Below are 24,923 nucleotides of genomic sequence, written 5' to 3'. Positions count from 1 at the left end.
ACTCCTATAGTGATGTTTTGGGTATCGGCAATTGTCAATTCTCTATTAAAGGGACTTCTATTGTGCTTCATGATGTGCTTTATGTACCTAATATTCGGCGAAATTTAATTTCAGTTCCGGTGTTAACTCAAAAAGGTTTTGAGGTTAATTTTAGGTTTAACACAGTATTGATTAAGAAAAGGAGTGTATTAGTGAAAGGTGTAAGAGTGAATGACATGTACTCTCTTCCTATTGATAATAAAGTATGTATTTCTGATTATTTGCATGTTTCTACTAGTAATAGTTCTTATTTGTAGCATTTAAGGTTAGGTCACATTAATAAAAATAAAATGTCTCGAATGTTTAAAACTGGTTTATTGCCTAAAGTATGTTCTGATGATTTTGACATATGTGAACCATGTATCAAAGGTAAAATGACTAGCAAGCCATTTTTTAAACATTGGAAATCATCGGAATTACTTGAAATAATTCATTCGGACATTTGTGGGCCTTTAAGAACTAAAACTCATCGAAGTATGGAATACTTTATTACTTTCACTGATGATTATTCAAGATATGGACACATCTACCTTCTTAAACACAAATCAGAAGCACTTGAAAAGTTTAAGGAATATAAATTAGAGGTAGAAAAACAACTTGGTCGGTCCATTAAACACTTGAATAATGATAGAGGTGGCAAATATGAAGCTATGGATTCTTTCTGCAAAGAGTATGGCATAAAACATTTGTTTACAATGCCATATACACCACAGCAAAATGGGGTTGCAGAAAGACGAAATCGTACTCTCATGGAAATGACAAGGTCTATGATGGCTCATGTTGATCTTCCTATTCATTTTTTGGGGGAAGCCTTGTCCACCGCTGCGTATATCTTAAATAGAGTTGAAACAAAAGCCAAACCTTTAACTCCTTATGAATGCTGGCATGGAACTAAACCTAATGTTCAAACTCTCAAAGTTTGGGGATGTAAGGCACATGTACTTATTCCCAAACCTTTAAGGGATAAATTAGGCAGCAAAACTTGGGAATGCAAGTTTATTGGTTATGTCGAAAATGGGAGTGGTTATCGTTTTTACCATCCCGAACGTGGATTAATAGAAAGTAGAGATGCTATTTTTCTTGAATCCATTGATCTTGTTACTCCTATTGAACAAATTGAATTGCTCTCAGGAGTATCTCAGGATTCTTCTCTTCCTTCTTTGTCACACAGTCCACATGTTCTTCTCGAACCATCTAATAGTGGGAGCAAACGCACATTACATGACGTTGTTTTACCTGCTTCGAATTCTGAGATAAGTGGGAGTAAGAGAGCAAGACGTCCATCTACGGTTTTGAAAGATCATTATGTTTTTCAAGTTGAAGAACTTAATAACTTAGTAGATGATCCTACTAGTTATAATGAAGCAATGAGTAGCAGTGATGCTCCACAATGGCTTGAGTCAATGAATGAAGAACTTGACTCGATCAAGAAAAATGATGTTTGGGAATTAACCGATCTTCCGAATGGAAGAAAAGCCATTGGTTGAAAATGAGTTCTTAGAAAGAAATTCAAAGTAGATGGAAGTTTGGAAAAATACAAGGCCAGGTTAGTTGCCAAGGGATTCACTCAACAACCTGGCATAGACTTCGTAGATACGTATTCTCCTATTGCAAAATTTGCCTCTATAAGGATTCTAATGGTGGTAGTAGCCAGGATGGATTTGGAATTGCATCAATTAGATGTTAAAATTGCTTTTCTCAATGGAGAATTAAAAGAAGAAATTTATATGATGCAACCTGATGGTTTCCATAACCAAGGCAACGAGGATAAAGTCTACAAGTTGAAGAAATCTCTATATGGACTTAAACAATCTTCAAGACAATGGTACTTGAAATTCCACCAAGCCATTTTAGAAATGAGCTATGTTGTAAGTCCATTAGATCACTGTGTTTATATCTGGAAAAATGTTGACAAGTTAGCAATATTATCTTTATACGTGGATGATATATTGTTAGCAGGAAACTGTCCATATATAATTATAAAAACCAAAATTTTCTTAGCATCTAGATTTGAAATGAAAGACATGGGTCTTGCAACCTATGTTCTAGGAATTAGAATTCCAAGAGATAGAAATTCAAAATTATTATATCTAGATCAAGAGAAATATCTAGACAAAGTGTTCAAAAGATTTAATATGGATAACTGTAATTCTTTAAGTACGCCTGTTTGCAAGGGACAAAGTCTTAGTAAAAGTATGAGTCCTCAAACTAAGTCTGACATTGAGGAAATGAAAAATGTTTCGTATGCTCAAGCAGTAGGCAGCCTAATGTATGCCATGACAAGCACTAGACCTGACATCTGTCATGCAGTCGGATTGGTAAGTCGATTTTAATCTAATACAGGTAAGGAACATTGGCAAGCAGTCAAAAGAATATTCAGGTATTTAAAAGGCACTAAAAACTTTAAGTTATGTTTTTGGTTCGTGTGATTTAGACATAAAAGGATACACTGACGCAGATTTTGCAGGAGATGTAGATGATAGAAAATCTACTAGTGGTCATGTGTTCTTGTTTGGTGGAACAGCAGTTTCTTGGTTAAGTAAGAAACAGAGTTGTGTTGCAAAATATACTATGGAAGCTGAATATATAGCTTGCAGCACAGCCGTTAGTAATGCGGTCTGGATAAAACGATTTGTTGATAGTTTACAATTAGGTATACCTGTCAGACCAGTCAGTATGTTTTGTGACAATCAGTCTGCCATCTCATTAATAAAAAGTGGAGCAAATAGCTCTAAGGGAAAACATATTGATGTTAGTTACCACTATATTCAGGACATAGTGGAGAAAGGTGAAATAAAAGTCAACTATATACCCTCAGAAAAGATGGTGGCTGACCCTATGACCAAACGGTTATCTCTAGAAAAATTCAGAGAACATATAGCTAATATGGGATTGAAAAATACCTAGTTAGGTGGTTTAGCTACTTATATAAGAGCATAGTCGGATGACTCTGGGGACGCCTAGATAACCGATGTTTTGCGACTCTATCTTGCATAGAAACATGTGTTTAGTCAGGTAACAAGATAGAGGAACTGACAAGGTACGAATATTATAAGTTAGCATGAGATGTAAAGTCCATAATATGCAACGTGCTAACAAGATGATATTGTCTGCTTGATCAACAAAAAGTCATTGATAAGGTGTGTTAAGGAAAACCTTCAGGAATGGGTCTTAAAGGAAGTACTTAACAATAATTTCAGTGCAGGTCGACACATGAAAAATGTGTACGACTGAAGTCGTCAATGGTGATTGGGTATGGACTATGAACCCATTACTGAAAATTGATGCCGTTTACTTGTAATATAGTGAATTGAAGTCATCTGGAATGTGTTATCAGTGGAAGAACACATTCGTACGGATGTGGTCAGATTGGTGACAAAAACGTGCGCACGTATGGCCAAGTCACAATCAGACGTCGATCTATGAGGTAATTTCATAGATGAAAGTTGGCATGGGGCAAAATTTTGGTACCAAGGTTAAAAATGCTCAACTCAGGTTTATCGTCTTATTATGGTGTGTTCAAGTGGGAGATGATGGAATAAAGAATGACCACACCATATATTGGTGTGACTCACTTCACTGAAATTTCTCTCCCTAGCAGTGTTATAAACCTTCCCGTAAGAATATTGAACTATCCGTTAATTATCAACAGACACAACTCTGTGAAACATGGCAACTGTTATTAGATTATACCTATTGCCAAGAGTCTCCTATTGATATATAAATAGTGACAACAGGTTGTGAATAATATATAGAAAAGAACTACAAAGTTAACTATTTTTCTATCTTCCGGATATTCAACATTCTTGCGTGATAAACACCCTCACGGGTATTCCGATCGATTGCCATTGATAGAACATCTTTCAAACCTAACTTAGGACTTTGTCACAAAGTGAGCTCCTTCCTAATGTTTGATAAAAAGCCTTAATCATATCCTTTCATCTCTCTTCTTCTTCTTTTTCTTCTTCTTTTTTTTTTTTGTGGGTTTTCCCAACAAATTTGTAAACCTGAAGATGTCTGTTTCTGAGTTCTGTTTGTTTTTCTAAAATTAACTTCTTTTTTTTAGCAGGAAAACTGCAATATTCATAACGTCCAAAATGCAAGGATTTTCACCAAATAGTTTGATCCAAAGCACTGTGTGAATGCCCTTTTGAAACTGTTCCAGAAAATCTACACCTCTCTTTAAGACAATCACAAATCTAAGTTCAATCATTTTTCCCTTTTCCTAATTTTCTTTTTCCCTTGAAACTGCCATTGCCACCCTCCAGTCTTAATTTTTCCAATATATACTCTACTTTTTTCTTTTCTTTTTTCCTTTTTTTTTTCTTTTTCTTTTATTGGCAACAACAAAAAATTTCATTGAAAGGAAAAAGATCAAGAAGAGAGAGAGAGAGAGAGAGAGAGAGAGAGAGAGAGAGATCTGAAAACACTCATGTAAATATGAACAATAAATTAAAAGACAATATTTGCTTACAAATATCATTTGTTCCGCAACAGTAACTAAACAAATGTCAGAAGAAAAGCAGGTAAGCGAGAAATTAACAAGCATACAGAACAATATGAAGATTTGAGGGAAATTATATTTCCTATTATTTCATGCTTGGAAGGCACAAAAATTTACCTTTAGTACAAGTGCATTAAATTACCTTCAAACAGAAAGGTCCAACTGCAATGAAATAATTACCAACAGATGCAATTGTATCCGTTAGTATAATCACACCCAAGCAACCTACAAGCAGTTTTCCAAACAGAACCTCACTTTTACCAAATAGTGTTCAAGTTTCTACATGTCTTGATGCAATGTTTCATATCCAAACTTATACAATTTCATTCCATATAAAAGCAAACTGAGATACTTCATAAGAATTAATCACTCTAACCCACAGCATCATCTGTGATATTCAGGGCTAGTTTAGGCCAAAAGATCTATTTGGAGAGCCAAAAAGCAACAAAGGAAAAATAATGTAATGTAAATTAAAATGCAGTGAAAATACACAACATGCACTAGATAATTTCAAGGTTTCAGTGGAAATGCAATGATCTCCCAAAGGAATTAAGATAGGAGTAAGGATTACGCGCTCCAAAACATGTGTGACAGAGATCCTGCAATAATTACTGAGGCCTCGTTTGGTAGAACTGTGGGAAAGTGATTATAGATTATAACTTAACAGATTATAGTTGTAGTTGTGAACATAAGTTGGTAACCGGTGCAGCTATGAGATTATGGATTTAAGCAATAGAGTACTGTTTGGTAAATAAGTTATAAAATAACTTTTTACTGTGTAATTGTCATTTTTGCCTTTTTGAACATAAAAATTGTAATTTTGTCATTTTCTTCACTTTAAATTTTGAAAAAGTTATTTCATTAATAGAAGTTAATATAATTAGTACCTATATTGGTACATTTTTAAATTACCTCTTTTTTTTCTTTTTTTTTTCTTTTAATATTGAGTTCACAAGGGAACAACAAAATGTCATTGCAATAAAAATACAATAAATTACTATTAAGGCAATAAAAATAAAACTCCTTAGATATTAGATAACTCCTAATTTCTTCTGCAAATTGACATACAAATATTATGTCTCCTCACTTCCATCTCGTTGTCATCACCTTTAACATGATTTCCATGACATGCTTGTTGAGACCATGATCCTTTCTCATCATTAGGCACATAATCCGTGAATTTATCAAAAGAGTCAAATGCAATATCGCGGAACTCACTTCGTCAGATGAAATTGTGAATTACCATTGTTGCACAAACAAGTTTGACTTGGGTCGGCCACTTGTAGTTTGGTGGGATATCCTTTATCATTGGTCATCTTGCTTTCCAAACCCCAAACGTTCTTTCTATTACACTTCTAAATGATGAATGTGCTTGGTTGAATTTTTCTTGTGCATTTTTTTTTTTTTTTGGAGGGGGGGTTAACCATGTTCAAATTCAGCTAGATGGTATTTCTCTCCTTTGTAAGGTGCAAGATATCTTTTCATGTTTGGATACCCAGCATTCACCAAGTAAAACTTATCTATTTAAAAATTCCAACAAGAAAATAAAGTAAGCAATTATAAATGTAAAAATAAATATGAAGGTGTGAGTGTAGTGCATCTACTGTAGCAATCAAATATAAAACAATTACCTTTTTGTGGTCTTGAAAACTATAACTATGATTCCTAATTGTATCTAAGAAGATCTGAGTATCGTATGCACTCCTTCCCATCTTAGCAAGCAAAATGTGAAACATATATCAAAGTCACATACGGCCATTATGTTTTGAGTCGCATACCCCTTTCTACCTATTAAACGAGGTTGCTTATCTGGAGATATATATGCTTTGATGTGTGTTCCGCCTATTGCTTCAATACAATCCTATTACAAAATTTAGAATAAAAATATATTTATTCATTATTAGAAATATCCTAACAACATTAATTATATGTAACACCCAAGTTCCACTTGTGGTTAATTATTACCTTGGAATGAGGATAGTATCTGCAGTTGCTTCTAATATATAGATGTACAACATTTCTCAGTTGAGGCCTTACCCAATCAATAGACATCGTTGTAACAACTTCTAACACCTTCTTGAAGTATTTTGAAATTGTCTCTTCGGAATGTTAAAATCTTTCTTGGACATTTTTGTTTCGAATGTCACCACCAACAATATACAAAAATATTGCAACCTGCTCTTGAACGCCAACTTTTCGTCCAATTTGAAGGCCATAGTTCGACTGTAACAAATCACACAATTGATAAAATACCTCTCTTTCCATTCGAAAATTTTCAAATATTCTTGTTCAATTCCCTTCTTGTAATCCACTTCCACCATGTTACAGAAGATGTCTTACATGGTTCTTTTATCAAATAATTTGTTGCATATGTTACTGCAACTGTTGCTGCCGTTGCTGAAAGCATATTATTATTTTGTTGGGTTTGCGATGTGCTACCTTCATCTTTAGCATCTTCATCATCATGATCATCATTCCATTCATCATCACCACTGTTACTCATCTCTAAAATACCTACTCATTTAAAGGCTTCTTATTTACTAGTACAAAAATGAAATGAACACACACAATAATATTTATTAAAAACACAACTAATTATTGAAAACACAATACGATTTGTTTATCCAAATACCTGGGGTCCAAAATTATTGAAAACACAACTATTGTCTCGGCAAAAGACCTACTTGAAGAGAGATGAAATACCGAAATTGAACTCCACCTGAGGCCAACAGATTTACACACACACACACACATATATATATACTTAAAGCCACCTACTACTCAACCATTCAACTAACAATGAAAGCCACCAAATAAAAAATGCAACTTCCACCACAGGCATTCAAATAAATGCTACCTACCATTCAACTAACAATGACCGCCACCTAATAAAAATTGCAACTTCCAACACAACCATTCAAATAAATGCCACCTACTACTCAACCATTCAACTAACAATGAAAGCCACCTAATAAAAGTCCAACATCCAGAAATAATATTAATAATAGTCGAAATAAAGGTCCAGCATAAAAGTCCAACATTAATAATAATAAGTCCTAATAAAGGTCTTACATAAACCTAAAATAATAATAAAATTTAGCATGAATAATAAGTCTGCCATACATCCAGAAATAATATTAACCGCGATAACCTGTGCTAGTTTTCTCCATCTCAATCTCCAATTTCAAAAATCTCAGTCGAACTTCATCCGTAGAAAGTTTCAAAAAGCACTCACGACACTTGTCTCTTAAGAACAATCTGGCAGCTCATACATACATGTCATCATCCGGGGACACACCAGGGATGCTTTCCAGCTTCGCCAAACATTCTGCAATTGAAGAATATCTTGCTGAGGTTTGTGTTGAAGTTGCTGAAGATGACTCAACTACATTGACTATACGATCAAATGTCTTGTTAAATAGAATTACACCAGAAACTTTCTTTTTTGCCTTGCCCTTGTTTGATGAACCATCAGTGTTTGATGGACATTTTTTATTTAAAGCAGAAGGATTAACCACCTCCAAATCAACATCATCATCAAATTCAACATCATGTGGGGTATGAAATTCTATCCCAGTCTCATCAATGTTAGGCATAACCCTTGAGCTAGGGGTGTATGCCCATTCTCCTATAACAGCTGCATTTGAGAATAGTATGCCTAGGTCTTCAGAGAATTGCAATGGCATACGTTGAAATTTAGCAGCTTCAGGATACCTCTGTAACAATTACAAAGGAAAATTTAACAATATGGCATATTTAAAATTTGGTCTGTTTAAAAAAAAGAAGCAAATGTACATTAATCAATTAACTTACATCCAATTTCTTGGTCCACCACTCATTAGATGTAGAGATAGCTCCAATCAATGTATCACAGCCTAAGCTTGTCTCACCCCTTCAAAGATTATTCCATAAAAGCCAATCTTTCTTGAAAGCATCCCAATGATTTTTCATTTGTATTCGTTGGTATGCTTTTCCAGTCATAGTTATCACATTTTCCCACCCGACCCTATCTAAGCCTGAATCAGGTCTGTGTGCAACCTTCACTTGCTCAACACAAAGCTTAATGAAAATTTCATTTGATTTTGCATCCCAGTGAGCCTTAACGGATGGTACTTGAGAGGATTTTCCCTTGTTCTTCATATTTTCAGATTGTATTTCCTCTTGGGTACTCATTCTATGAAAGAAAAAAAAATTCTTAAAAACACACTCATTCACTCAATATCATTGCTTGCATTAAAACATAAGATTAGTATAGAATAACCATACATTGGCAACTAGGATAGACATATCAACATTCACGAAGTACACAGCTTAGTACAATGATTTATGGTAAACTACATAGCACAAAAAAACATGATCTAAAAGCTACCAACAATCATTTGAAGAGTAATGCAACTGCTATAACAATACAAATTGTGAGCAGACCCACAACACTGCTTCATGAATGTTAAGGATTGCTCAAGTATTTGGTTCTTGACTTTTAGTACTACAGTCTCGATATTTTGATTTTGATAAGGCATTCTCTCGTTCCTTGCCTCTCTACCATTGTCACAGATTTTGGGGTACACCAACTCCAAAATTGACAATTTCTCTTCTCACAAATGAAATACAGTCTCCCTTTAGATGGCTTGTCAGACTCGGTAACCCTTATGGCAGCTCTTAGACCACAATTACATTTCAAAGCCTCAAACCTCAAGTCGAAGGTCTCAGCACTTCCAAAATAGTTACTAGAGAATGACATGCGGCTTCATTAATTGGGAAGACTGCAACTCATGAGCAAGAGTACAGACCAACACTCTGTGTATATATATAGCCAACATTGCAACTCCTAACCCATGAATGACATCTAATAAAATGTATTATTTTCAATTTGGGGATCACAAATAATTCTTACATCCATCTGGTCTACTCTCAATTGAGCATTCTTTTCATTTGGTTTAATACTGAGATGTGCTGGTCTACATTGCAAAAAGATTCTAACCTCACAAACAAAACTCAATTTCCATGACTAATGCATAAACTTGAAACTACAAATTGAAATGAAATATTCGCCATTGAATGTGATTGTCAATTTCATAAGAATCAAAACAAAAAAATTCAAATAATGCTCCACGCTTCCCAAAGTGAAAAGAGACAAATAAAAATAGAAATAAACACCAAGAACCTGTTTGGTTACTGAGAAAATGAAGGAAAAGAAAGCAAATTTTTCAAAATCACAAGCCTCAATTCTTTGAAAATATGAGAATTATTTAATTAAAAAAATTACTAAAATGAGGTAAATCAATTTGTCTGCCTTGTTTGAGCTGAAATTTTTTGCTTTTCGAAAACATAAAAAGAAAATCCTCAAATAAAACAGAGGCACCACTCAATCGCACTTGCAAACAAAACTTGTTAGCAAAAGAAACGCCTAAACTCAACCTAACTAATGAGCAAAGAGACGAACAAAATCAGAAACAAACACAAATGATCCATTTGGTTAGTAAGAAAATGAAGGCAAAGAAAGCAAAATTTTCAAAATTTCAAGCCTGAATTATTTGAAAATGTGAAAATTAATATAAAAAATCACTAAAATGAGGCAAAAACCCTAGCCTTTCAGCTAAATTCACACACAAACACTACTTACATATAAAATCTAACTATAGATCTTCAAAATCTATCTAGAGAGAGAAAAAATGAAATAAAATAGAAAGCACAAACACTTTTAGAGAGAGAAAATGAGAGACGAAACACATTGTTGAGAGAGAGAGAGAGAGAGAGGGAGAGAAGGGAAATTAGTGAATGAAGGCTAGAATCGAAGCATCGGAGGAGATAACTCTCAATCCTTGCTGGGTTTTTTTGAACATTCAAATAGTGATTTGAGAGATAGAGAGCTTCACAGTAATCGGATACACACCATTTCACAAAGCAACCAAAAACAAATACAAACCCTAAATCGATGTGTATATCTATAACAAACATAGGGTTTGAAATCTTATTTTTTTCGTGAAGATCAACGGAAAACAGGGGACCTCTTGAACGATTGCCTGCAATCTTGGATGTGGAGGCAGTTAGTTGTTCGCCAGAGAGAAGAGGAGAAGAGGAGAGCGTCGTGTGAGAGGAGATGAGAGTGTTAGGTTTGAATAGAGAAAAGGGTTTATATATTGGCATTTTGGTAATTTTTGAAGTTTTGGAGGGGCATTTAAATCATTACGCCCCCTCTATTTTAGCTGCGCGCATAAACTGAAAAATTTAAGCACCCCATTAACAGCTTCAGCTTTTTAGCTGAAAATCAATTAATTTAAGCTATAATCTATCTCTATAAGTTCTACCAAACACACCAAAATAGCTCAATTTAAGCCAAAAGCTGATTTAAGTTGAAAATAAGTGCTACCAAACAGGCATTAAGTAGCAAATACTCCCAAACAAGTACATAAAAAAAAAAAACTGAAGACACAAGAAAACAGTGATTGGAGATAAATGCATATACAAACTGTAACATAGCCAACGGACAAGTAACTTAATGAGAACAAAAGTAAGGAACAAAATGAAAATATAACAACATTAACCAAGAAGACACACCTTTTAAAGAAGCCAACAACTGTTGCCATAGCTAATATATTCAGATGAAGTACACCTTTCCAGACATGTTCACCATCCTTGGATGCAGGATTAGGAGGAAAAGATTTTGGTTCTATAGGACTCTCCCTGGTTTTAGTCTTCACATCTAATTTATTAGACATTTCTAGGGTTACATCTACAGGATCTTGGGAGCCTTGATTAGAGGATGTCATTTTATAGCTGCTCTTTAAGCTTTCCTTGTCTGAGGGTGATATCGTCTTTCCACTATCCAAAGGCAAATTTTCAAATGGAGGCTCTGAATCAAGAGATTCCATAAATTTATCAAGGGAGACAATAGGAGGAAGGAAATCTGCATCCTTGAATTCATCCACAATCAGACTTTGCATTAAATCAGTCCCAACATTTGGAATGGTAAGGCTACATGAAAGGCCCTGGTTTTTTGAATTACTTTTCTCACCTATAACATTCTCTTTATCTTGAATTTCATCAGCTTTGACAGAAGGACAAGTTTTTGTGTCTGTGTTTCTTGATTCAACTCTAATAAGTGAACTTGCTCGAATAGAAATCTCCTCTGAAATACAATCATCTTGTTCAACTTCTACTTGAAACTCACCCTTGTGTGTTTTCCTCACCAGACGCCGTATGTCAACATTTGAATCAGGTAAAATTACCATTTGAGCGAGCTCTTCTGTTTTTGTTATTCGCCATTGAAAAAGCTCCTTTGAAGCAAGTTCCTCTGTCGTCATTGAATACAAACGTTCAGGGGGAATTTCACTAGACATAACCTTTTCTCTTAGTTCAAGATTATTTCGATCTTTTAAGTTAAATAGAAAAGACCTTCCCTTTTCTTTATATTTCTCATTGACACCTCCAAATAACTTGAAGAGTTCTACTACAATTTTAAAAGCCAAACTTTTAGGAGATTAAACTGGTTGCTCTCCTCCTCCACCTACATCTGCATTTACCAACTTGAGTTTTTTGGAAATTTGTATTTCCTTTGTTCTTTCCATATCTACATCAAGATCCAATTCCTAAGTGAGCCCACTTCCCTACAAAAGGTCATCTTCGACAAATAAACGGTCACCAAGTGAAACATTTTCATTAGGAAAAACAGTGTTACATTGAACAAGATGCCCCTCACTTTTCCAGGTTTGAACAGAATCACCCATGCTTCCATTATTAAAAATTCCGTAAGATGTTCTATGACCAATGACCATCATTGGCTTTATCAGCAGAACAAGATTCTTTCAATGGTAAACTATCTGTAAGATTTTTAGATGCATGATCAGCAGCATCAGCTGGCACAGAAGTGGATTCAGCTTGTTGAGAATCATGTTGCCTTTGCTGCGAAGTCATTGTAACTTCATTTTCAGAATTACTTTCTTCATTTGAAGCATTATTTAACCAAGGCCAAGGAAGAAGCTAATGATTCCCTCATCCTCAACCTCACAGATTCGAATGACTCAGTTTGAACTTTTGGAAATGCTTCCATTTGTGTAGTTCAATTCTTCGAAGTATGCAATTGCTTAGTATCAGATCTACCAGAAATGGAATCATTCTGAACCATTTTCCTAGTTGGTGCAGGTAAATTTTGTAAACCTAGAGCACTAATCTTGGAAATAAATGGCATAGTTTTTTTCATTTGGTGTGGGTGGTTGCTGGAAACTAGGGGTGTTTGTAAAGGGTTCCATTTATGCCATATTCTTGTTTGGCGTCAACAATTGTTGTGCCACAAAATTACTATACATGTGTTCTCCTGCAGAACTTTGCTTAATCGGTAATGATATCTTTTGTGAACCCAGATTACTCATAACTGCTTCCATATCTCCAACTTGCTGATTTGGCATTAAGAACTGATGTAATCCAAGATTGCTCACCTGTTGTTCTGTCTGACCCATTTGCTTGTTTGATATATCAAACTGTCATGGTGTAGGACTATTGGGCATGCCTCATGTCAGCTCCATTCACATGTTTGGGACTGATACATCTAGTTTGTCGGAAATAATATCCAGTTTCTTGTTCGGTACTGATAACCGTTGTGACACAATATTGTTGGACACGCTACACTGTTGGAACAATTTGTCTTGAATTCTTCAGTTGGTGGTCTTCGGGTCTTCAAAACTTGGCGATGATCTTGTCTATGTAGAACAGAAAATTGGTGCTTCAAGTCGCATTACTTAGTTGCTTTCCTAAAGACAATATTTGCACCCACCAAAAGATGTGCAAGAGGTTACAGTAAATTTGCCTCCAAGATACAATGATTTTTCATCTAAAGATCAAGTTTACTGGCGTCTGCACTGACGACAGTAGATCAGAATACTCTTAATATAATCAAGAAAACCAAGACACTGATAATCAAGTCTACATAATTTCATACCAGTAAGAAAAGTAGAAACTTACTTAAGAAACTCTTGATTGAAAACTCAAAATCAAGAGGGAGAGAGAGAGAGAGAGAGAATTGCAGGAATGATTTTTGAATTTTTCAATGGATTGAAATGGCTATTTTCGCAGCCTATTTATAGGCCTTGATGCACCTGATCGAATGGTCATGTCCCTTGATCGCATCTAATCAGATCTGACCGTTGGATCGATGATCTATGGTGCAGATCATTCTCACACCGAATAGATGCCTTGACTGATCACACCTGATCACAATCAGGTGCAATCTCATCCGTATGATTGCGTGCATCTCCAATCAACAATTATGATCAAACCACTCCAGTTCGGACACGCAACCGTTTGATCGATTAGTTGATTCATCGCCAACGAACGCCACATCACTGCCACGTGAAGTTGAATACATTCCACGTCACGTATGCCACATTAGATCCACGTCATCGCTCCACCCTATCAGATGCAAATAGGAAAGCGCACTTATGGCACCTTGCGCCGATGTGTCCGTGCAAAGTGCAAAGTGCGCCATCAAATGCCACACAGCCCACCCTATACTTGCATGCGTGTGCGAATGGTGCGAAACACCATCCTTTCGGTGCAAGTGCATGTACATTAGCATTCATCCCACAATTCTATATTCAAAGGAATATTCCATGTAGCACTTTATTAAGCGCTTCATGTTTTCATCTCTTTTCGATGTGGGTCAAAGTCCCCAAGCTTATTTCAAGCTTTCCAAAGAAAAATAAGGAAGGTTTTGAAAACACCTAAAAACTAAACAATAAATTTTGAAAACCCATTTTGAAAATTCTCCAACATTCCCCCACCATTTTCAAAATACCAGATGATGACTCTTCGTTCACTTGGCAGCCTTATGCGTAGATGAAGATATCTTACGATTTGAATCATTCACTTAGTGAAGACACCTCAAAGTTAGTCAAGATGGCATAATAACCTTGTCTTTGAACTGGCGATCTTATACGACTAACAGGACATGTCTCATACACAGTACAAGTTACCTCAAGTATTCAAACAAACCGACACATGGATTAGTCTTGTGTCTATATCTTGTTTCATGAGCGCTCTAGAGTCAAGCCCTTGGACTCATAGAAAGTGGCACCACTACCTACACTCACATAGGTAAGCTTACTGAGAGTACCCCTGTAATTTATAGTACCCTAACAACCCAGTTGTAAGCTTATTAAGAATTTGATAACTCATCCTCTTCTTTTCACATTACAGGTACCAAACACTTCAACCTTTGGATAAAAATGAAATAAAACTAAATGCTTGTCATCACGACATATGGTGTACTTGGGCTCATTGAACTCAAGACTTGATGTTTCTTTAAGCGTTGAATTGAGTTTTCACCATAAGTGATTATGTTAAGTGGGCTTAAGACCCATCCCCTTTGATGTTTTCCACACCAAATCCATTACAAGTCCCTTTGTTAAAGGGTCAGCCAAGTTTTCACTTGACTTTACATAACTAATGGTAATCACACCTTCTGTGATTAACAGCCTAACACAGCTATGTCTCAGTTCTATATGCCTAGACTTTCCATTATAGACATAGTTATAGGCCCGTGATAGAGTTGTTTCACTATCACAATGCAAAGATATTATTGGCATAGGTTTTGGCCATATCTTAATCTCTAACAAGAGATTTTTTAGCCACTTTGCCTTTTTGCTACAAGAAGCCAATGCTACAAACTCTAATGCCATGGTTGAGTTTGTTATACATGTTTGTTTCTTAGAACCCCAAGAGATAGCTCCTCTCCAAGAGTAAAAATCCAACCACTTGTGGACGAGTGATCTTCACGGCCAGTTATCCAACTAGCATCTGTGAATCCTTCCAGCACTACTGGATAGCCATTATAGACTATTCCATAGTCTATTGTTTTTCTCAAGTACCTAAATATACGGTTAACAGCATACCAATGCACACTACTGGGATTACTAGTGTATCTACTAAGTTTTCCCACTGCAAATGCAATATCAGGTCTAGTGCAAGTCATGGCGTACATCAGGCTACCTATCACTCTTGAGTATTCTAGCTGATCAACAGCTCTTCCAGTATTAGGATACAATTGCAAATTTGAATCAAAACGTGTCGACATGGGTGTACAATTATATTGATTAAATTTCTTAAGAATTTTCTCAATATAATGTGACTAGGTAAGAATTAAATTATTGTCCTCTTGTTTGATCTTAATACCCAGAATTATATCAGCCAAGCCCATTTTTTTCATACTAAAGCTAGACAACAAAAAACTTTTAGTACTTTCAATGACATCATTGTCAGTACCAAAAATAAGCATATTATCTACATATAGACATATGATTACACCTCTATTGTCAGTAAATTTACTGTACACACACTTATCTGATTCATGTATCCTAAAACCATTTCACACTATTACTTTGTCAAATTTCTCTTGCCACTGTTTTGGTGTTTGTTTCAGTCCATATAGTGACTTCACAAGTTTACACACTTTGTGTTCTTGACCTTGTATAACAAATCCTTCAGGTTGTTACATGTAGATTTCCTCATCTAACTCTCCATTTAGAAAAGCGGTCTTAATATCCATTTGATGGATTTCAAGCTTATAGGTTGAGGCTAAGGCAATCAACACTCGAATGGTGGCAATTCTGGCCACCGGAGCATATGAATCAAAATAATCGATACCCTCATTTTGAGTAAAACCCTTAGCAACTAATCTTGTTTTGAACTTGTCAATTGTGCCATCAACTTTCATTTTTCTTTTGAAAATCCATTTACAACCAATTGGTTTGGATCCAGGTGGCAAATCAACAAGTATCCAAATACTGTTACCCATGATAGAATCCATCTCATCGTTTATTGCTCATTTCCAGAAAGCAACATATTAAGACTTCATAGCCTCCTCAAAGGTTAATGGATCTGAATCCATATTCAAAGAAATCATTGTTTACTTACAATAAGCTTTCCTAGTTCCTTCTACAAGGTAAACAATGAAATCAGCGTCAAATGACTTCTCAGTCTTAGCCCTCTTACTCTTCCTTAGCTTAACAGGTTCAATAGGCTCAATGTGTTCATGCTGTTCACTTTCCTCTATAGACATCAAAGAAGTTGATTCATTTCCTTGATTAGAATCCAACTTTGGAATGGTTGTGAAACGATTTCCATAAAATATCACATCACATGATTCAATAATGGTATTTGTTTCCACTAAACCATTGGGCTCTACTACCAGAAACCTATATGCTTTGTTATGTATAACATAGCCAAGGAATATGCAGTCAATTCCTTTTTCACCTAATTTTTTCCTTTTAGGTTCAGGCAATCTGACTATTGCTCTACAGTCCCATGTTTTCAAGTAACCTAGATTAGGTTTCTTGTTTTTCCGAAGTTCATAAGGAGTAACATTTCTTCCCTTGAGAGGAATTCTATTGAGTATGTGACAGGCACTGAGCAAGGCTTCACCCCAAAAACCAAACCAAAAACCAAAGCTTAAATTGGAGTAAGAAAGCATAGCATTAATCATTTCTGTTAATGTCGTATTCTTTCTTTCAACTACTCCATTTTGATGTGGTGTGTAGGGTGCAGACTTCTCATGAATAATACCAACATTTTCACAATATTCTGGAAAATGGTATTCACCGCCTCTGTCAGACCTAACTCTCTTTATTTTGACATTACACTGATTTTCTACTTCTGTCTTAAAAATCTTGAATTTATCAAGCATCTCATCTTTTGAATACAAAAGACAGATATGACAGTACTTAGAAAAATCATTAATGAATGTTATAAAATATTTCTTACCACCTCTAGTGAGGGTACTATGCATGTCACATACATCACTATGCACAAGTTCAAGCAGAGATGTGGTTTTATCTACTTTAGGAAATGGAAAGCGAGTAATTTTAGATTGTACGCAAAATTTACATTTTTCAAACATATCAAAATTATACTTAGGAATTAAATCTAAATTAACCATATCATGCATTTTTCTAGTATTAACATGACCTAAATGAGCATCCCATAAAGAAAGAGAATTAACAATATAAGCAGAAATAGATGTATTATTAATAACGTTAAGTTTGAATATTCCCTGATGCATGTAGCCTTTCCCAACAAAAATCCCACCCTTAGATAGGACAAATTTGTCCGACTCAAATACTAACTTGAAACTATGCTTATTAAGCAGGCTTCCAGATACAAGGTTTTTCCTGACATCAGGTACATGATAAACATCATTAAAACTTAAGACTTTTCCAAATGTGAACTCTAGATCCACCGTCCCTTTGCCTTTAATAGCAGTAGTTGAAGAGTTGCCCATGTAAAGAACTATTCTATCACTCACTTGTTCATAAGTAGTGAAACGACTTTTGTTGTTGCAGACGTGCCTTGTTGCTCCTGAGTTAATCCATCAGTCACCAGCATCTTCGAGCATGTTCACCTCAGATACAATAGCCACGAACTTGTTCTTGGCATTTGATGCTTCTGGCTTCTTCTTGTATGAATGGCATTCATTTCTGAAGTGCCCTGGCTTGCCACAGAGCCAGCAAGCGCCTTTCAGCTTTTTATCATCTTTCTCAGGTTGGGGGTCGCACTTACGCTTCTTTTTGTTGAACCTCTTGCCATCATCCACCATGTGAATCTTGGAAGTCTGAGCCAATAGGTTATTTTTACTTTCAAGAAATCTTGACTCTTCCTCAAAGTTAGATCTTCCTTTTTGTGTTTCAGAGTTTTCTTAAAATCCTTCCAAGAAGACGGCAGTTTCTCTATTATAGACAAAACTACAATAAATTCATCTATGTTCGTATTCTTTTTTCAAAACTACCTCAGAATATGTTGGATCTCATGGGATTGTTCCATAATGGGCTTTGTTGTAATTATAGTAGAACGCATAAAATTACTAACAAGAAATTTCTTACTGGTGGCATCCTTGGTGAGGTACTTTGATTGTAATATGTCCCAGAGTTGCTTTGGCGTTTTCAGATGTTGATACACATTGAGCAGAGAGTCTGACCGCACATTCAGAATATGTCCTCAGAAAATATAGTCGTCATTCTCCCATTTAGTTCTGGTACGGGTTTGCTCTATAGTCTCGTTTTCTTGCTTCACCGAATAGGAGGTAGTCAGCACATAGACCACTTTGAAAGTGGTGAGCAAAAAGTGCATCTTTTTTTGCCAGCATCTGAAATTTCCTCCATCAAAACGGTCAGGCTTCATGAAATCTTAGTCATTTTCTGAATAGACATCGCCATATCCAAATAGTCTTTAGATTGTTGGAACAATTCATCTTGAATTCTTCAGTTGATGGTTTTCAAAACTTGGCGATGATCTTGTCTATGTAGAACAGAAAATTGGTGTTACAAGTCACGTTACTTAATCGCTTTCCTAAAGACAATATTTGCATCCACCAAAAGGTATGCAATGTGTTATAGCAAATTTGCCTCTAAAATACAATGAAACCTGATCTAAAGATCAAGTCTACGGGCGTCTGCACTAACGACAGTAGATCAGAATACTCTTAATATAATCAAGAAAACCAAGACACTGATAATCAAGTCTACAGAATTTGATTACCAATAAGAAAAGCAGAAACTTGCTTAGAAACTCTTGATCGAAAACTCTAAATAAAGAGAGAGAGAGAGAGAGAGAGAGAGAATTGCAGGAATGATTTTTGAATTTTTGGATGGATTGAAATGGCTGGTTTCGCAGCCTATTTATAGGCCTTGATACACCAGATCCAATGGTCATTTCCCTTGATCGCATCCGATCAGATTTGACCGTTGGATCGACGATCTATGGTGTAGATCATTCTCACACCGAATAGATGCCTTGACTGATCACACCTGATCACGATCGAGTGCAATCTCATCCGTACGATCGCGGCGCATCTCCAATCAACGGCTATGATCAAACCGCTCCAGATTGGACACGCAACCGTTTGATTGGTTGGTTGACTCGTTTTCAACGAACGCCACATCACTGCCACATAGAGCTGACTGTATGCTACGTCACCCATGCCATGTTGGATCCACGTTATCGCTCAAACATGTCCGATACAAATAGGAAAGCGCCGTACATAGTGCAAAGTGTGCCATCAAACGCCACACAGCCCACGCCACACGCGTGCTTGTGCAGATGGTGCTGCGGTGTGAGTGCATGTACACTAACATTCATCCCACAATTCCATATTCAAAGGAATGTTTCATGTAGTACTTTATTAAGTGCTTCATGTTTTCCTCTCTTTTCGATGTGAGACAAAGTCCCCAAGCTTATTTCAAGCTTTCTAAGAAAAAAACAAAGAAGGTTTTGAAAACACTCAAAAACTAAACAATAAATTTTAAAAACCTATTTTGAAAATTTCCCAACATACACCAGCACTATAAAACATATGCAAGTATTACTGCAACAAAGCTCTGCAATTCAGATATTAAATTAGTACAGACCATGAGTAATGCTGCGAGTTTGGGACATTAGAGAAGGTGAGATACAAAGATCTGCATTCAAAATATATGAACAATAAAAACATGCACTTTCCTGTAACTACAATGGACAAAACAACACCACCTCCAATATACATACATATAAATATAGGTCCAGCTTTAAAAATCCTAGAATCAAATAATCATATCAACATAAAACAAAATATGCTGGACCCTGGAAGTGCAAAAAACCGCCTTTTAGAACAATCTAAGCTTGTGGGGAGCTAGTGTAAGTACACAAATAGTGGAGGCAGAAACATTAAAACACAAAATTTAACATAAACACCACCTTATTTGAGATCTCCCATCTGCTAAAACTTTAGATGCATAACCATACACCACTGTCAATTAGTTAACAACATAGAGCCATTTAGAATTGCAAAGAATTTTTCCTAACTGTATGCTCTCTTTAATTTTAAATTCATAATTTTTTTTAATCAAATGAGATATTAGGCCATCTCCAACCGTTCACCAAATCCAACATCAAATTCAAATTTGATGAAAAAAGCCTACTTTTTGTGCTCCAACGGTTGTACCAAAACAGTATCAAATTGAGAAAACATCAAACGTTTCACCAAACTGAGGACGGCTTGCTCCTTTCACCAATTTACTGTGCATAGCCGTTAAAGCTGAAATTTATGAAAATTTTACACTACGGGGTCGACCACCCGGTTGACCACCCGGTCAACCACCTTAGTATTGTTTCAAGCAACAGAAATAAAGGCAAAAACTAGAAATTTGCTCTTATCGGTCAACCGGCCGGTCGACCCCCCGGATGACCTTTGATGCACGCTACAGTGAACGGTTAGAGCTGTTGGTATCAGAATGAGAAAATTGGCTTTTTTTTATTCAAATTTGATGAAAATTTTGTTCAACCGTTGGAGATGCTCTTAGTAGACTTCGGACGGAATATTTAACCAAACAGACTATTGAACAGTTGTAGTTTACTGAATTCTAAACAATCTCTGGCACTGAAATTCATTTCTTCCAATTCTCTTTTTTACTTGCAAATTAAGAAGGGTTAGTTCAACAGATATCCATTGGGACCCAACTGTAAATTCTGCAGGTTTTATAAGACACAGAAAAATGTATCCTTGAGCTTTCTTCTCTTTTCCTCCCTTCAAAAAATTAATACTGGTTTTTGATTGTCAGAAGAAGAAGAAAAAAAGAGCAGTAAAAATAAATCAAAGTAGGCATGGCAAAAAAAAAAAAAAAAAAAACTCCCACCACTCTGATTTCTGTGTTGCTATTAATTGTTGACTAGACCTACATTCTCAATTAATTGTTGCCAAAAACAAAAACAAAAAAACAAAGCTTTTTTTAGGCAGTTTATGGGTAGACAATCATATCCTGAAAATTAGATAGCCAACTTAATCTCCAATATGCAATGCTGAAAGACCACTCTTTCCAATCAATAAGTACCAAATCTAAACAGTAAAGGCTACCATAGTAATGGCATCATTCATCACAAGCATACATAAGTGTGGGGGAGAGAGAGTAATAATAATAAGGTTAAATTACAGATACATTTGTGAGGTTTGCTTAAAGTATAAATTATTCTCTGTTTAAAAAATTATAAATATTCCCTTGTCAAAAAATTTTATTTAACAAAATTAATTAAAAAAATAAAATTCATAATTGATCTCCTAGATAATAATAAAATTATCTAAATTGTTAATTGAAACATATTTCTAACATCATTAAAAATTGTAAATTAATTTGATGATTTATTAATAAAATGGGCAATTTGTTATGAAATTAGAAACCTCAGGGGTGGAATGTAATTTTCAGAACTACCGGGGACAATTTGTATTTTAATCAAACCTTAGGGGTGTATTTGTAACTTACCCAGTTAATAAGATAAAATGTCATATTTAAATCATAATCATTTTTTTTTTCTCTCAAAAAAAATCAAAAAATTCTTCTCAAACAGAGTCAAATTAGTCCAAAAAAAAAAAAAAACTAAAAGATCAGGCTAAAAAAATTCCACCCAAACGAACCCAAGAAAAGAATCCAAAAGCAAGCAAAGAAATCCGTAATCATAGACATCACAATTTCAAGTCACATGAAACAAAAAATTATTGAAGACCAAAACAAATCAAACTGGGAAAATGCTGGTCAAATCCAATCCAACCCATGAAAATTTTATCAAACAAAGGTCCGAATTGAATTACAATAAAGTAGAGAACAATTAAGCATGCCAATATCAAATCATGCCTATCTAAGAGCACATAATTAGATTTAGGAAAAATGCTTCAAATCTCAACCGTAATGCTTCAAACAAGCCTACAGAAATTGTCATAATTTAAAACTCATTAAAAAAAATTCTTAGTAATGAAATGATTTTATGATTCAACTCAAACCACACACACATAGAGAGAGAACAACATGTTTATTAGTGATCTTAGGTCATGTTCACTTCCCTCCATAGGATGGAGCCAATTAAAAGTACGGTAGAATTGAATGAGAAAATTATTAATATGGTAATATTAGTTAGAAATGTATAATAAAAAGGATTTGTTTGTATACTATTGAATTAGTAATACTATATGTAGTATTAATATATAAAATTTAATATTTTTGAATTTTTATTATGTTTTTTAATATTATAATTTTTTTTTTTTTGTTCTAAAAATATATTTTTTATTCAAAAATTATCTAAAAATTTACTAATTCCCTTACTCAATTTCTAATCTCAACCTTTCATGGCTTTGTTAGTCCTACCATATAGGGGGATTACTAATTCAAGGGGATGGTTAATCCCCTCACTCATGTCACTAACTAAACACTCTTTAGTGGGTCTCACGGACTATTAGTCCAATTTCTCTTCTCAAAGAGTCACACATGGCCTTAGGGTTTTGTTGGGCACTAAGACCATCCAAGGGTGAATAACAAAATTTATTAAATTTGAGTAAAATTTTGATGAAATATTTGATTTGATTTCGTTTATTCCAATGTTAAAATTGGAATTTTTATCAGATTTTTTCACATCCTCGGTTGTCCAAGAGGACGTCTAGGTGGATGTCTTGAAGATCATTTGAACATGAGTAAAAAAATTGTCAAAATTGCTCTTCCGGCCCAGCGGTAAATTTAAATTTGATGAAAAATAAAATGCTCCCTTCATTTGATAACAACTTTAATTTTGCCACTATTTGATATGAATTTAATAAAAGGGTTAGAGCATCTCATTTGACATTTTTCATCAAATTTCCAATTTGATGAATTGGAGATGCTCTAATTAATTCCATTATTATAAAAAATTAAAAGAATACAATAATTATCTGATTGTAAAAAATTAAGCTGGCCAAAATATCTTTATTTATTTATTTATTTTTATTTTGTCTCTTTTATTTTTGCTTTCCATTTCTCACCATTCTAAAACTAACTCACTCCACATGTTTATTGAAATATCATGTTGTCAAAAAGTATATATATTTATTAATATAATAATATTGGTGTAATATTGTGTGGTAAAAAAAATAATAATAATATTTATTGATATACATATATACACATGTGTATTGTTGTAATATGCCAAAGGCATGAGTGGGACGGTGGGCATGGGTGGGTGGGTGGGTGGGTGGGTGGGTGGAACCGTGTGTAACAAAAATAAATATATATATATATATATATCAAAATTGAGAATTAAAAAAAAAAAATAGTACTTACCTATATATAGTTATTGCATTTACTTTTTTCCATGATAATGGACTTAGTTAAATCTATTTTTTGCATTCTTAACAAAAACTCATCTTAATATTTATAATTTTCTTTATATTTATAAATTTTAAAAATATTGTATCATATTTCCTCGTTTGTATTTGTTTTTATTTTAGAAATATTTAAGTTAATTTTAGACTTTGAAAAATGCTTGAGACACTTTTAACACCCCTAATGATGTATTTGATAAGTGTCAAATTTTGATTTATCAAATATTTTATCATATGGAATCTAATTTCAATGTTACATCATTAGGGGTGATTAGGAGTGATAAATTAGGAGATATAGCATTATTGTTATACTTTTTGACATAATTACATTAATTTTCTTTTGTGATATCAGTTATGACTTACTTATAACTCATTGTGATATTGACTATGACCTATTATATTTATTATTTTGGTTATGGTCGAAAGGGCTTTAGTTATACCTTATTGACTATGACTCATTATTTTTTTTTAGTTATGACAATTATGATAATTAACACCTCATTATTTTTTTTTAGTTATGACAATTATGATAATTAACACCTCATATAGCATAATTTGCATATTGTACACATTCCTACATTTCTTTACATTTCAAAATTCCTACTCAATTTCTTAATGTAAATAAATAAAAAAACTAAAAATAAATAAATAAATTACAAATACACTCACTGACATTTATTTAAAATATAAATTGCCTTTGTAATTTAAGAAATCACATCTCGCCCCGTAAAGTTACTAAATTTAAAACAAATTATCCATTTTATTAATAAATAATCAAGTCAATTAACAATTTTTAATAATGTCATAAATATATATTAATTGATAATTTAAGTAATTTTATTATTATATAAAAGAACAGTTAGAAATTTTATTTTTTTAATTAATTCTATTAAATAAAAATTTTTGACAATAAGATATTTATAATTTTTTAAATCACATGAAATAATTCGTATTTTGAACAAATTTTAAATAATATATTTGTAATTTACCAAAAAAAATAAAACGCAATGAGTAAATTTGACAAAGTTTAGATAGGATGTCATAAGATGTTATGATGATGATGCAACGACATGAAGGAAAGGGGCAATGAAGTCATTTTGAGACGGCCGAAATTTTCATCCAGCTCCATCCATCCTTTATATATAGGAAATTTATTTTCGAAGGCGAATTAGGATCATCCTCAGAAAAGCGCAAGATATATGCCGTATTACTCCATTCCCCATTTTTGAAGAGGCAATAACA

General features: G+C 34.3%; 1 pseudogene; it reads right to left on the bottom strand.

The window, feature by feature from the left end:
• Nucleotides 1-16,025: 16,025 nt before the first annotated feature.
• On the bottom strand, nt 16,026-16,343 carry LOC145802612 (putative mitochondrial protein AtMg00820 pseudogene; annotated as a pseudogene).
• Between the last annotated feature and the right edge of the window lie 8,580 nt (nt 16,344-24,923).

Source organism: Camellia sinensis, chromosome 11 (assembly GCF_055761805.1).
Source record: "Camellia sinensis isolate YWXY chromosome 11, ASM5576180v1, whole genome shotgun sequence".
Lineage (NCBI taxonomy): Eukaryota > Viridiplantae > Streptophyta > Magnoliopsida > Ericales > Theaceae > Camellia > Camellia sinensis.
This window is presented reverse-complemented; position numbering and strand designations above follow the sequence as displayed.